At 39.4% G+C, this 12,839-nt stretch overlaps 1 long non-coding RNA gene across 1 annotated transcript in view; it reads right to left on the bottom strand.

The window, feature by feature from the left end:
• Positions 1-12,839, bottom strand: part of LOC122794030 — a 190,424-nt gene that overhangs the window by 41,973 nt on the left and 135,612 nt on the right. The window contains exon 4 of the long non-coding RNA XR_006363608.1: positions 12,152-12,306. This is a non-coding gene — a long non-coding RNA (uncharacterized LOC122794030). The remainder of the gene's footprint in view (positions 1-12,151; positions 12,307-12,839) is intronic.

Here is a 12,839-nt window from a genome sequence, read left to right as displayed (position 1 = left end):
AAAAGTCATCAGGGATCTGGGGACCCAAGTTGACAGTAGCCTTTCGTTTGACACTCATGTTGCTAAAGTAGTTAGGAAAACCTTCTATATCGCCCACCTGATCATGAAGAGATTCACATCTAGATCAAGGGAGGTCATCGTCCCCTGTACTCATCACTCATTAGACCTATGATTGAGTACAATGCCCCGTTTGGAATGTATCTGACCAGACACCTGCTGCAGCTTGAAAGGCCCCAAAAGTTCCTCACCAAAAGGATAAAGGGTCTCAAAAATATGTCTTATGCTGCCCGACTGAAAGAACTCCAGCTCTACTCAGTCTCATACCGCTTGCTCAGAGGTGACCTGTGCCTGACATATAAGGCCATGTCAAACCCAGATTTGATGAATATGCTTCACCTCAAAAATCTAGATCCCTCAGAACCACAAGGGCGGAGACTTAAACCTTGACACGGTTATAAATAGAACGTGCTGGAGGGACAGATTCATCACCCAGAGACTCCCTATGCTGTGGAACAAAATCCCGGTACATGTGAGGCAGAGCACCTCGCTGGCCTTGTTCAAGAGGAATCTTGACCAATGGATGGGAGATCGCAGATATACCCCAGGGATTACTTCAGTGTCACTGCTTGACAGAGGCACAGAAAAATGATAGGCATAGTTTTTATTCAAACTAAAGGGGTGGCGAAAGCCACATAACTATGGGCTAGGCTTATAAATGCCCTTGGGCAGATAGCCTAGTATGAACCTATGAACCTAATCTTTGTGGAATAACAGGGGATGAGGAAACAGATAATAGGGACAGCACAATAATGTAACTATGGGGAGGGTGCAGAGGGAGAAACCTTACCTGGCCAACTGGAAATTATCTCATTTTTGGGATGTGTGCATTCATATATTGTGAGTCTCCATATACTTTATAAACTGATTAATGAGATGTAAATTGTAATCATCAGATTGGGACACAGGGTTATAACATAGAAGAGGGGAATAAGGGTTAATTAGGAGGACAGGGAAACATATTCCCACCTGCTGGGTTATGAATAGATGTGCACTATGTATAGGAATTGCACTGTTTGTAATGTATTTTTCAACTTTGACAAATAAACATATCAGTAAAAAATAAAAGAAGGCCACACAAACACATACACATGCATGTACATACACACACACACACACAAACACACACACACACACACACACACACACACACACACACACACACACACACACACACACACGGACACACTCACACACGGACATACGCACGCACACACACACACACACACACACACACACACACACACACACACACACACACACACACACACACACACACACACACACACACACACAAACACATTCTCAAAAAGTAGAAGATGATAGACATAGGTGCTATAGAACCATCACAAAATGAATGGTCAGTATCCTTGGTAATAGTTCAGAAAAAGAGCAATATTAGATTATCAATGGATAACAGACAAGGAAATACAGCTATCTGATACCCCAGAGGGTTAGTCTAAAGCAAACAAAATGTTGTTTTCATACTTTGGCTTCACAGAAGGGTACTGTGAAGTCCTGCTTAATCTAAACTCAAAGCTATACAGAGCTTGAAAACATCCTAGTATTGTTCCAGGTGTCTAAAAACTAAAATGCCCCAAGGGCTGTTTCTATTTTCTAGAATGCTCTTTGAACTTCAAGGTGCCTCAACTACCTAGTGTTTCATTACTATTTTAATTAAAGAGAAGGGACAATTCAACTTAGAATATTTTATATGGTGTAATATATTCAAGGGCATATTGTCAGAGAAAAAAATAAACATTTCATCAGGATTTTTTAAACAAACAGATGTGGCATTAAATAGACTCATGCATTTAGTGTCTACTCACTTTGATTGAGAAAACTTTTCCTAAGCTCATTGTTGCATAATGGAAAATTGCTGTCCAAATGTGTTACCTAACCCAAGAAACAATATCCTGCCAAGAATGAGCCTTTCAAGATCCAAAGTATGGCAAGACATTCCAAGACTTAATATAAGTTACTATCAGATATTTGTACCATAGTTCTCATTTCTTCTTTTCTCCTGTTACTAAATCGTTGAAAACACTAGCAGGAAGGGAATATACATAGACTTCTGAATGCAATACTTGCTTTGACCAAGAAAAAATATTTTCTGTAACCAGTTTTAAGGCTTTCTGATTTCAGTTTTTTCATTTTGATGACCGGGGAAGTCCACGGGGCCAAGAACAACATGTTTTCAGTGGAGACTTGGGGTGGGGGGGAGCTCCAATGACAAATAACAAACAAGTAAATTACAAATATATACAAAGCAGTGTGATTAGTTGCATCAAGCTGGGAATACAGTGTAATAGATATGAGGTATAATACTTATAATACATTCAAGGAAATACAAATAATAGAACAGTGGTGGAAAGTTTTTGTAAGTACACAGTTATAGTACATATTATATGTAATAAAATCACAGTTTTAGCTATAAAAGGATATCTAACAAAGTTAGCCACAGTGCAGTTGGAGGCTGTCCTTTGTAGGTAGTGGAATGTAGTAGTAGGCAATGTAGTGGTATGAGAATTGAGTGTGGTAGGGGGTGGGAGTTAGAATAGTTAGGGGAGAGATTTATGTAGGTGAGTTGCATGAGCATGTCCATTTTGAAGCCAGATGTGAGAATAGGAGAGATTTGAAGCTGGTATGGTTAGGAGTATTACACAGAGATGGAGTTAGAGAGTTCCATAGTTTAGATATGGAGCAAGATAGCAGGAGGTGGCTTGTAGATTTGTAGGCAGTTTTGGTTTCCTGATCTGAGTGAGCGGTTAGGAATGTAGGGGATTAGGTTGGCAGCAAAAGAGGGGCAACTGGAAAGTGTGAAAATGAGCTTGTGGGCAGTGATACGTTTAAGAAAGCTTAGGTAATTGGGTAGTTCGCGCCATTGCAGGGTATGGAGAGAGTGGCAATGGTGGGATGAGTTTTTCAAGTTGGTAGTGAATTTGCTAATTTTATTGTAGCAGGATTTGAGTTTGGATTGTAGGCAGAGTTGGAGATTATTTAGTAGAGGAGCACTATACATAAGGGAGGGGAGAAGGTAGGAGGAGGAAAGGGTTTTTCTGGTGGAGGGGTTGAGCTAGCGGTTGTGTCTGTACAGAAGTCTTAGTTTTTGGTGTTTTTTTTATGGTGGTTTGGATATGAGTGTCGAATTGTAGGTGTTCATCAATGATAACACCGAGCAGTTTAGTATTTGATACAATTTCAATGGGGATGTGGCTCTGGCTGAGTACAGAGAATGAGTTTTTGTTGATAGGGGAGTTTCTAGAAGGGGAAAAAAATCATCAGTTTGGTTTTATTAGGGTTTAGGACCAAGTGATTGTTTTGCATCCAGGTTTCTGTATTAGAGAAAGCTAAATGTTTTTTTAGAAGCAGGTTTCAGGGGGAGTAAGCTGAGCAGATGAGTGTTGAATCATCTGCATATTGGATTAGTGATGAATCAGGGATGGTGTGGTGATAGTTATTGATAAATATATTGAAGAGTAGGGGACCTAGAACAGAACCCTGGGGCATGGCAGTGGGGATGTGTACGAAGGGAGAGGTTGAGGATTTCATGGCTTGTTGTCATTCAGAGGGGTAGCTAGAGAACCAGGCTATGGAGGAGGCAGAGAGGCTTAGAGAGGAGAGTTGAGATAGGAGTAAGGGGTGAAAGATGATACCAAAAGCTTTGGATAGACTGAGGAACAGGGTAGATACCAGTTTGCCAGAGTTACGTGCTAGGTTAATGGTCTTGAGGAAGGAAAGGAGGGCTGTCATGGTACTGTGGCCAGGGCAGAATCCATGTTGAGTGGGGGAGAGAAAATTGTTGTGTGTTGAGTATGGAAATAGTTGTGAATGGATACATTTTTCCAGGGCTTTATAAAGCAGGAAAAGGATGGCAATAGCCTGAAATTGGTGGTGTCATTGTTTTTACAACCCTTATGTAAAGGGATGATGTATGCATGTCACCAGATAGAAGGGACGTAGGCTTCTTGGATGGATCAGTTTATTAGGATGGAGATGGGAAAGGCAATGCTGTCTGCAGCTATTTTGAGGAAAGCTAATGGTAGATTGTCAGGAGCACTGCGGCAAGGTTTTAGTTGGTGGAGAAATTTTTTTTATTGTACCTGTGGGGATGGGTTTTAGGCTGAAAGTGGAGGGAGAAGATTTGTAGTCCGAGGGGTGTGGGTGGCAGGTGGGGTTGAGGTTGAGGGGGTGGGTTGGGGAAAGAGGAGGATAGTTTAGCAATACAGTCTATAAAGAAGGAGTTGAATTGGGTGGCAGTTTTGAGGTCGGTAAGATTGGGGTTTTGACAAGGGTTATCTTTATTTCCAGGGTGAAGGAGAGAGGAGATTGTGTCCCAGAATTTTCTAGGGTTGGTTGAGTACTTAGATTAAAGTTTGGAGTAGTAGGTCTCTGGTTATTAGTTTTTTTATGGTGTTTCAGAGTTGCTTGACTTTAAGTAGGGTGTTAGGTTTTTTGTTTCTTTGGTAATGCTTCCATTTTTTGTCTCATTGGAGCATGATTAGTTTAGTTTCTTTTGATAGCTGGGGGAGACTTTAGCTTTGACACGTTTGGTTCTTAGAGGATCGTGGTTGTTGAGTAGTTTTAAGAAAGTTACATTGAAGTAGTTAGTGGCAGTGCTGAGGGGAAGAGTTATTGGGGGGTTGGGGGGAGTCCAGTCAGTAAGTTTTAGACATTCAGAAAAAGATTGAGGGTTGAAGTGGGAGAGGTTGTGAGTTTGAAGGTAGTGGTACTGGTTTTGAAGAGGAGATGGGTGACAGTCAGCAAAATCAGGTAGGTGATCACTGAGAGGGTCTGAAAGGATTCCAGCAGTTGAAATGAGGTTGGGATGGGATAAGATCCAGTCAATGATGGTGCCAGAGGTCCCATCTTTGTTGGGGCTGGTGGAAGAGTTTTTGAGTTGGGTAAAGTTGAAGAGGTCGATTGTCTGAGATGAGGTTAGAGAGTTTATATTGGCCCAGTTGATGCTCATGTCACCTAGTATGTAGGTTTCATATTTAATGGTAGAGGAAAGCCAAGAGAGGATATCTTCTAGTATTGGGATATTGTTGCTTGGGGGCATATAGAGGGCGACTATACATATGGACTTGTGGTTACTGATTTTTAGTAGAGCTATGGTAATTTCAGCTTTGATGAAGTGTGGGATATGATTGGGGTATGGAGTAAATGTATGGGTAGAGGAGTAGATAATAGCTACACCTCCAACTTTCTTGTTAAGTCTGTCATTGTGAATCATTTGGTAACCAGGCAGAATAATTTTGTTGTCTTTTATGGAGGGTCTCTCTGAGATGGCTACTATGTCAGGGTGATTGTGGATGAGCCAGGCATGGAGGTTAAGGATTTTATTGCGAAGGCTTTGAGCATTGAGTATAGTGAGGTGAATGGATTTGAGCATTTGAGGGTGTGTCGCAGGGGAGTTTGTGGTTTGTGTGGTGAGAGTAAGTCCAGGATTGGGATGGATGTTGCCAGAGAGTGAGTGGGAAATTTGGTGGAGAATGAGAATAAGGTAGTTTAATGTGGATGGAGAGTTTGAGCAGTGTAAGGGGGGATTTTTGTGATGAGGTTGGAGGGTGAGTTAGGGGAGTATAAAATGGGTAGGATTTTGTGTTTGAATAGCATGGTTGGGTTAGAAGAGTAGAGGTCATGTGTTATGGAGTTGAAGGATGGTGTGGAAGTAGGTTGGGAAGTGGCTGTGGAATGTGAAGTTTTGGCATGGTAGGGGTTAGGGAGTTGTGTAAGAACTATAAGACAGGTGAGGGAGGTTAACAAGGCTGGTAGGTGTAGTAGGTGTGATGAGGTAGGAGGCATTGTTAAAGTTGGGTGGGGTCTATAAAATTGGAGTGTGTGTGGAGCATGGGGTATTGTGTGATTGGATGATAGGTAGTGTGGGAGGGGACTTTGGATGAATAAATGTACATGTAGTGGGGGTGAGGGGGAATTGGGGGTAGGGTAGGGGAGCATAGTGAGCTCTCGCAGGGCAAACAGAGCGGGTTCAGACCCCAGCAGAGGTGAGCGACAAACTATCAATGAGTGCTTATATTAATGTAGATAGCAGGTTTAGTCAACTGTTTGAGATATGCTTATACATGCAGCAGTAAATGTATAGTTTCAGTCTGTATGGGCTCTATGTAGTGGTTTAAGAGTAACTAGTTATTGGCTTGGACATCAGACTGCTAGTTTGTTTGGATCAGAGGGAAGTAGCTGTGGACTGTGACTGGGTGGGATGGCTGGCTGGTAGGAGGGGAGTTATGGCGTTCTGCTGCCACCATGTACCCGCACACACACACACACACACACACACACACACACACACACACACACACACACACACACACACACACACACACACACACACACACACACACACCACACATTTCAGCAAACCACTGAATACAGTAACTGCCTGTAATGCTCCACCAAGCTGTAACTAAAAATAAATAAAAAACACTCAGAGATGTGGCTTTCCTATGTATCCATCCTTTTAGAAATGCCATTTAGTGTTATGTTTATGTGAGATAACTGTTTTGTTATGTAGTCAATTGCCTGATGGAGCAGCAGGAGAGCAGATTTTAACTCACTGATGACAAAGGTTTTGCTAATATTTAGTTTTAGCTGAAGCATCTTCCTTTTCGTCCCTATTGTATGAATTATGTATTTTACTTGCAGCTTCTTTTTCTGGAGTTGTCACTGCTGAATATTACATTTTACAAGTTTGTGCTTCCATTCCTTCAGGTTCATGCAACACTCTGTCTCTGCAGTGTGAATATTAAATCAGGCATTGTATAGATAGAAATGGATTTGATGATGAGCTGACTATGGTTTGGTTTCCTTCCAGCTAGAGTCTGACTGAATAAGATTAGATAGTCACAAGGTTCAGTAGCTTCAAGTATGACTGATTTTTATTCCTTCATGTTTCTCGAAGTAAAGGTAAGACATTTAAGACATAATATGATTTAACATTTAAATTAATTATGTTTAAAATTTACATATACTGTAATTGGATTTTGCCGGGAGCTAAAGCCTGGAGTGGCTTATTTGTTGGTGGCCATCTTGTTTTCTCCCATGAATGAGCTGCACATGAGAAGTATAATTTAATTTATATTTCTGCAGGCTTTCTTTCAATTAGCAGCACTGGAGCTCCCAATAAAAGCAGTACAGTAACAATGTAATCATGCTTCACATAAACACTGCTAAACCTGTTTTAGTTTTTTTCATACAGATATATCAGTTAATTGTTTTAGTTTCTTGTGTGGCAACAGCAGCTTGTTAACTTCTAAAGAACATGCCTTGGCTGGGAGGTGGTGGCATTTGCTTTTGATTTGCTGTTTAAAGTAAAGCCCAGTAGTTTTTGATTACATGCTGAAAATGCCACACAGATGAGGTGCAGATTGCCAGTAGAAGTAGAATTTTGCTTGCAAATAATTTTATTGCGATTTCTATACAAGGGTTTTAAACATCAGATATCTTGATAGTAGCAGCACTTTTTCATTTGCCTGTTTGCAGATTAAGTGAAATGAGTCTTTAGAGTCCTTTTTCAGCTATAACTCAGGCCTGTAAGGGCAATGACAGATTGACTACAAATGGACTAATTAAAGTAAACCAACTGCTACACTTTAGGAGGTGGGAGAAAACTAGAGCATTAAGAAGAAATCGCAGCAGATGTGGGATGAACATGCAAACTCTATGCAGACAGTAACCAGAGGTCAGCAAAGAACTCCACATACTGTAGCTATAAAATGCCCCTCCCTAGTCACTGACCTACAGGGCTGTTATGCAAAATATATTAATTTTGCGAGACCATATATTTTTCACTCATCTCCATAAAATCAGGCTTCATGTATATGACACAAGGTATACTGCCCTACAGTAGAGTTTATAAATTCCTTTCCACCTCTCACCTTCATTACCATCTTGAAATATATGCCACACCAGGCCATCCAGTTTCTTGCTTGCTGTTTATAGAGCAACTGTGATACAGCATTGTCATTTCAGGGAGGAGGGAAGGTGAGAGTAATTCTGAAAGTGAGAAGAGAGGTGCACGCAGTGTACCACTGGCTGATGTTTTTGGATGGCTGACCACATCATTGACATGGTCAGCTCATTCACTTGCAAGACCCAGTTGATCACAGATCCAAAATAAAATAATTTTTGACTCCAATAATTAAATCATTATCAATGTCAGAAAGCATGAGCATCATATCAAGTGGGGCTGGCATGAGTACCAGTGCTATGGTCAGTGAAAGTTCTAGAAAAAAGCATCAGAATGCTGAAGCCTCAAAGATAAAAGTCACAAATGTAAAGCAGATATGCGAGATGAAAAGTCAGTGGTATAATCAAAGACTTTGGTGCTATTAATTGTTTTAGAAGTTAAGATTGTTTTTTAAACATTTATCAGGGTAAGCTGGGTGGACCTGACAATAAGTGATGAGGATTTGCAATCTCAAAGTTATTACTGGTAAGTATGTGAGTGAATCCCCCACACATTTGTGGGTTTACAAGAGTGGCTGGCTTCTTCCAAAACACATTAAAGAGCTATTTTTTTCTCTGAGATGTGACACATTCAGAGGTTCATCCATTTGATTATACATTCATTTTGATTGCTATAATATTCACTAGCATCCTATTCAATAGAGCGGTGGCACTAAATTTGGATGAGTGATATTATTCTTGTTGACTTCATGTAGACCTGTATTTTCAAAATTCTTATATATCTATACCATTTGACATACTCACTTGCAACATTGCTGTAATTACTCTAGCTGACATGTTATTGTTTGAAAAAAATGGCTATCTGTGTTTCTGTTGACCTAAACATACTGCTCCCAAACTTTATGTAAAGAATTTGTTTGACCTGCACTTATTTCTTTCATGAGTTTTTACTCCATATTTTGTACGGGCAACTTCTAATATACCAGGCTTCATTTTGCACTTATTTTCACTTATTTCATAGTCTAGAATGATCAAAAACAAAATGCTGTTCAAATACCTGTGTTAGCTTGTTTGCTGGATTGATACAACTAACCTGGAATAAATTTTCTGGGGAAATATACAGCGATCCATATAACAACTGAAGTAATTTGGCTAATTGATATGTCTAAGGTGAGCCAGTTGTAGTTACTGAGCTGGGGAGGTCTGCTATGCCTAATTATGCTCTCTTGCAACTTTGTGATGAGTTTAAACTATCTCAAGGCCCTTCAGACCATCTGTGAAGTATTATCGTGGACAGGATTTAAACCAACACTAATTCACAGGACCCTAAAGGACAGGAAAACCTGGTACGCCAGTTTGTGATCCTAAAGGAAAATTACAATGCTGCACTCCTCTGAAGTCTTTGCTTGAATATGCATTACAAGTTGAGGAAGTGGGTGGGAGGTTGGCGTAATGGTCAAGTTGCTTACCTTAGAAACACAAGGTGCAGGGTTTGATTCTGACATGGAGTAACTGGCTAGGCTTAAAATTGCCCATAAGGGCAGTTAGCCTAGTACTAACCTGTGAACCTATAAGTATGCGCTCAACTCTTGCCCTGCTCCACAGTTGAAGTTGCACAGGTGCTTCAAATTTTACAACCAGCTTTAAAATAACTCTACAGTTCCTCAGCAAGATTGGCAGAGTATATTTGAACCATTAGAGATTACTGTTCAATCTTTATGTTCTCTGATTCATATTGAAAAGTTGTCTTGTTTTGATATTTAGTTTGAGACTAGAGCCAATGTTCTTTGATCTGTTCAATCTTTCTATAATGAAACTTTTGCCGATTCAAGGAAGGATTATTACTGCAGGGACAGTCTAGCAGAGATGATTATATCTGCAGCTTCAGACTGACTCTTTTTCAAAACAGAGAATATGCACTACCCTATAACCTTATTCTACAAATATTCTATGGGTTAAAAAGAGAATGGACCCTATGGGAGTTTGGACTGTCTGTTCAAATGAAGAGCTAAATGAAATAACAGTCACCAGTGTGAGAGTGTAAATTGGCTAACTTCAGCTTTCCATTAGATAGCTTCTGATTTTTTTATCCCCTTTCCACCCCACTTCTGTGCCAATTAGAATGTCACTTAGCCAATCATGTGGATGTTCTGTTTATTATCATATTTATCAGGTTGCTCCTGATTAGTTTATTACCCCTAACATGCAATTTTTTTTCAAATTTTCAATGAGCTTCTCTTTGAATGTTTTGTTTATTAACATATTAATCAGCCATACCACTCAATGTCTTAGTGCAAGAAATCTGGATAAAGCCCAAAAAATGGGGGGGGGGGCAAAAACCCCAAAATAGGGGCATATTTTAAATATTGCTCTTGCAAACTTAGAAAGTTGCTAGAGTAACAGGGTTTGTTTTAACATGCATTTTCTGTAGGATTTGAAGTCTGAAACTCAAATGAATGTCATTATTTAGTGACTTCAGTCCTCAGATCATCCAGGCAATTTGCCAGAAAACCACAAATTTTATGAGCAACAGGCCAAAAATATGAGCCAAAAATCTGGACATTTTGAAAAAATCTATACAGTTGAGAGGTATGTCATCAGCCCATTCATGACTGGATTCAAGTAAGAATGTTTCCATTTCCATAATGTTTCTTTCAGTAAATTCAAATATTTATTGTATTGGAATATTTAATTACTTTAATTACAAACATGTTTAAGTGCTAGAAAGTGCTGTTGTTAGTTAAATCATCTGAAAACATCTGGATTACTGAACTAAAGCTCTAAACACTGCTTGCACTTTTAGTAGAGGATCTGAGAGTTTGCTCGCACACCAGAGTTGCTCGTGTTTTTCTATTTCTTTTTTTTCTGTATAAGTATCTTTTATGCCAGTATTCCAGAAGAAATGGTTTGATAAGATATATATACCATGGTAAGATATCTGAAATGTTAGTGTGATAAGAAAGAGGGTTTTGAGATGCATATGTATCATGAATTGTGTAAAACATGGGGGAAGAGTTTTAGTAAAACATGTTCCATTCTAAGTGCGAAAGACATGCATCAGATGACATTTGTAGGTTATAGACATGGAACCGACGTGGGGTATGTACAAGAGTGAAAAAACAATGTGCTAAACAAAGGAGGGATGCAATCAGACATCGCAATGAATAATTAGAAACATGCAAATACCACAATTTACTGGACTGTTGTGACAAATAAAAGATATTGATAGTAAGTACAATATAGGGAATATTATGGGAGGATGACACACCAAAAATGTTGTGAAAGGGAGTATGCCACCTACACCTTTCCTGCATCCCCACTGTGGGGAACAAGCCACCACACTCCCTGATATTATATACATCAACTCTACAGTCCCAGTACAGTGAAGAAAAGGGGAAAAAAAGCTAAAGTGCTCTACCTGCTTACACAATACGATACATTACTGTCAAGCTCACCACAACAGTAAATTCTCACACTTAAGCCACTCGACTACCAGTGCAAAGATCACCTGCTAGTATGCACATGAGTTCACCCCAACAGTAAAGCAGTGCTAGAACGTCATGTTTTATTAGGTACTAAATCCTTTAGGTCTTCTCCATACCATCCACAGAGAGACTGGCAGAGTATTTTAACCAAATGTTGCAAAAAATTGTTAGAAAACTTTGGTTTTGAGCCCTGTGACACAGATAAGCTATTGTCCTTTCTTTTTTTGAGTGAAGGTCTCAGCTTCCTTTAAATAATACTGTGGCAGGAGTCTTGAGATGTGGCAGGTGGCTCTATCTATATCTATATCTATATCTATATCTATATCTATATCTATATCTATATCTATATCTATAGCTATAGCTATATCTGTATCTTCACCTATATACCTATATATATGTATCTATATCAGTAGCTATAGTTATACTTGTATAGCTATATGTCTATATTTATGTATGTATTTCTATATCTATCTATCTATCTATCTATCTATCTATCTATCTATCTATCGGTCTATCTATCTATCTATCTACTTGGCGGCTACTTTGCCAGTTTTGAACACTGAGGAGGGTGTATTGTTAACAGCTGATACAAGCTTTACAGGCAGGAAACAGAAAGTCATTTGAGGGTAAATCCAACTGAATATTAGTCCAGAGCTCAGTAGGCTGTCAGGTGCACTTACCTTTAACCTTAGGGGAATTTCAAGGCAAGAGGTGTCCACAGTAACCTTGACTGGAAGAAGACATCTTTGAAAGAGTGGAGTTGTAGTCCAGTGAATGAAAGCTGGATGAAGGCAAATGTACCTGTGGAGTTTGCCTTGGTGATCTGGCTATCTATCTAGAGAAAAATATGCATGTATGTATATTATAAACACACTAAAAATAGCAGGAAATAGCTATTAAGACAACTTATAAAAGCTCTGGTTTGCTAAAAGAAGTATTTCAAATGAGAGACATTAAAACAAGTTCATGAAAGAGACTAAGCTGCTGGCAGAATCTCAACAATTAATAACTAACTGGAAGGGGTCCCTATGAAGCTATGTTTGAAGTAGGACTTTTAGTTAACTTGTTCCAGAGCACAACTTAAACCAGTCTGTACAATTTGTCAATTCACTATGTTAAATACATGATGGCTACAGGATGTTACTATTTCACCCCATAATTTTCCAATTCAGTTAGATTATAATGCCAAAAGAAGTAGAAAAAAAATATTAAAACAGTCTCAGGAAGTGTTCCTTAAGTCCCCATTGCTGTGATGTAGAGAGGTGAAGCCCTGACTTCTACTTGAATGACCCAAGTTCACTTAGCAGCATGGGATCTGGAAGAGCCAGGACAAGGAGGAATAACCACTTCAGTATTTGAATTTTTCAG

The sequence above is a fragment of the Protopterus annectens genome, chromosome 2.part1, assembly GCF_019279795.1.
Source record: "Protopterus annectens isolate FY-2018-M chromosome 2.part1, PAN1.0, whole genome shotgun sequence".
In the NCBI taxonomy this organism is placed as follows: Eukaryota; Metazoa; Chordata; order Ceratodontiformes; family Protopteridae; genus Protopterus; species Protopterus annectens.
Note: the sequence above shows the minus strand (reverse complement) of the source record. Positions and strands in the feature narration are given on the sequence as shown.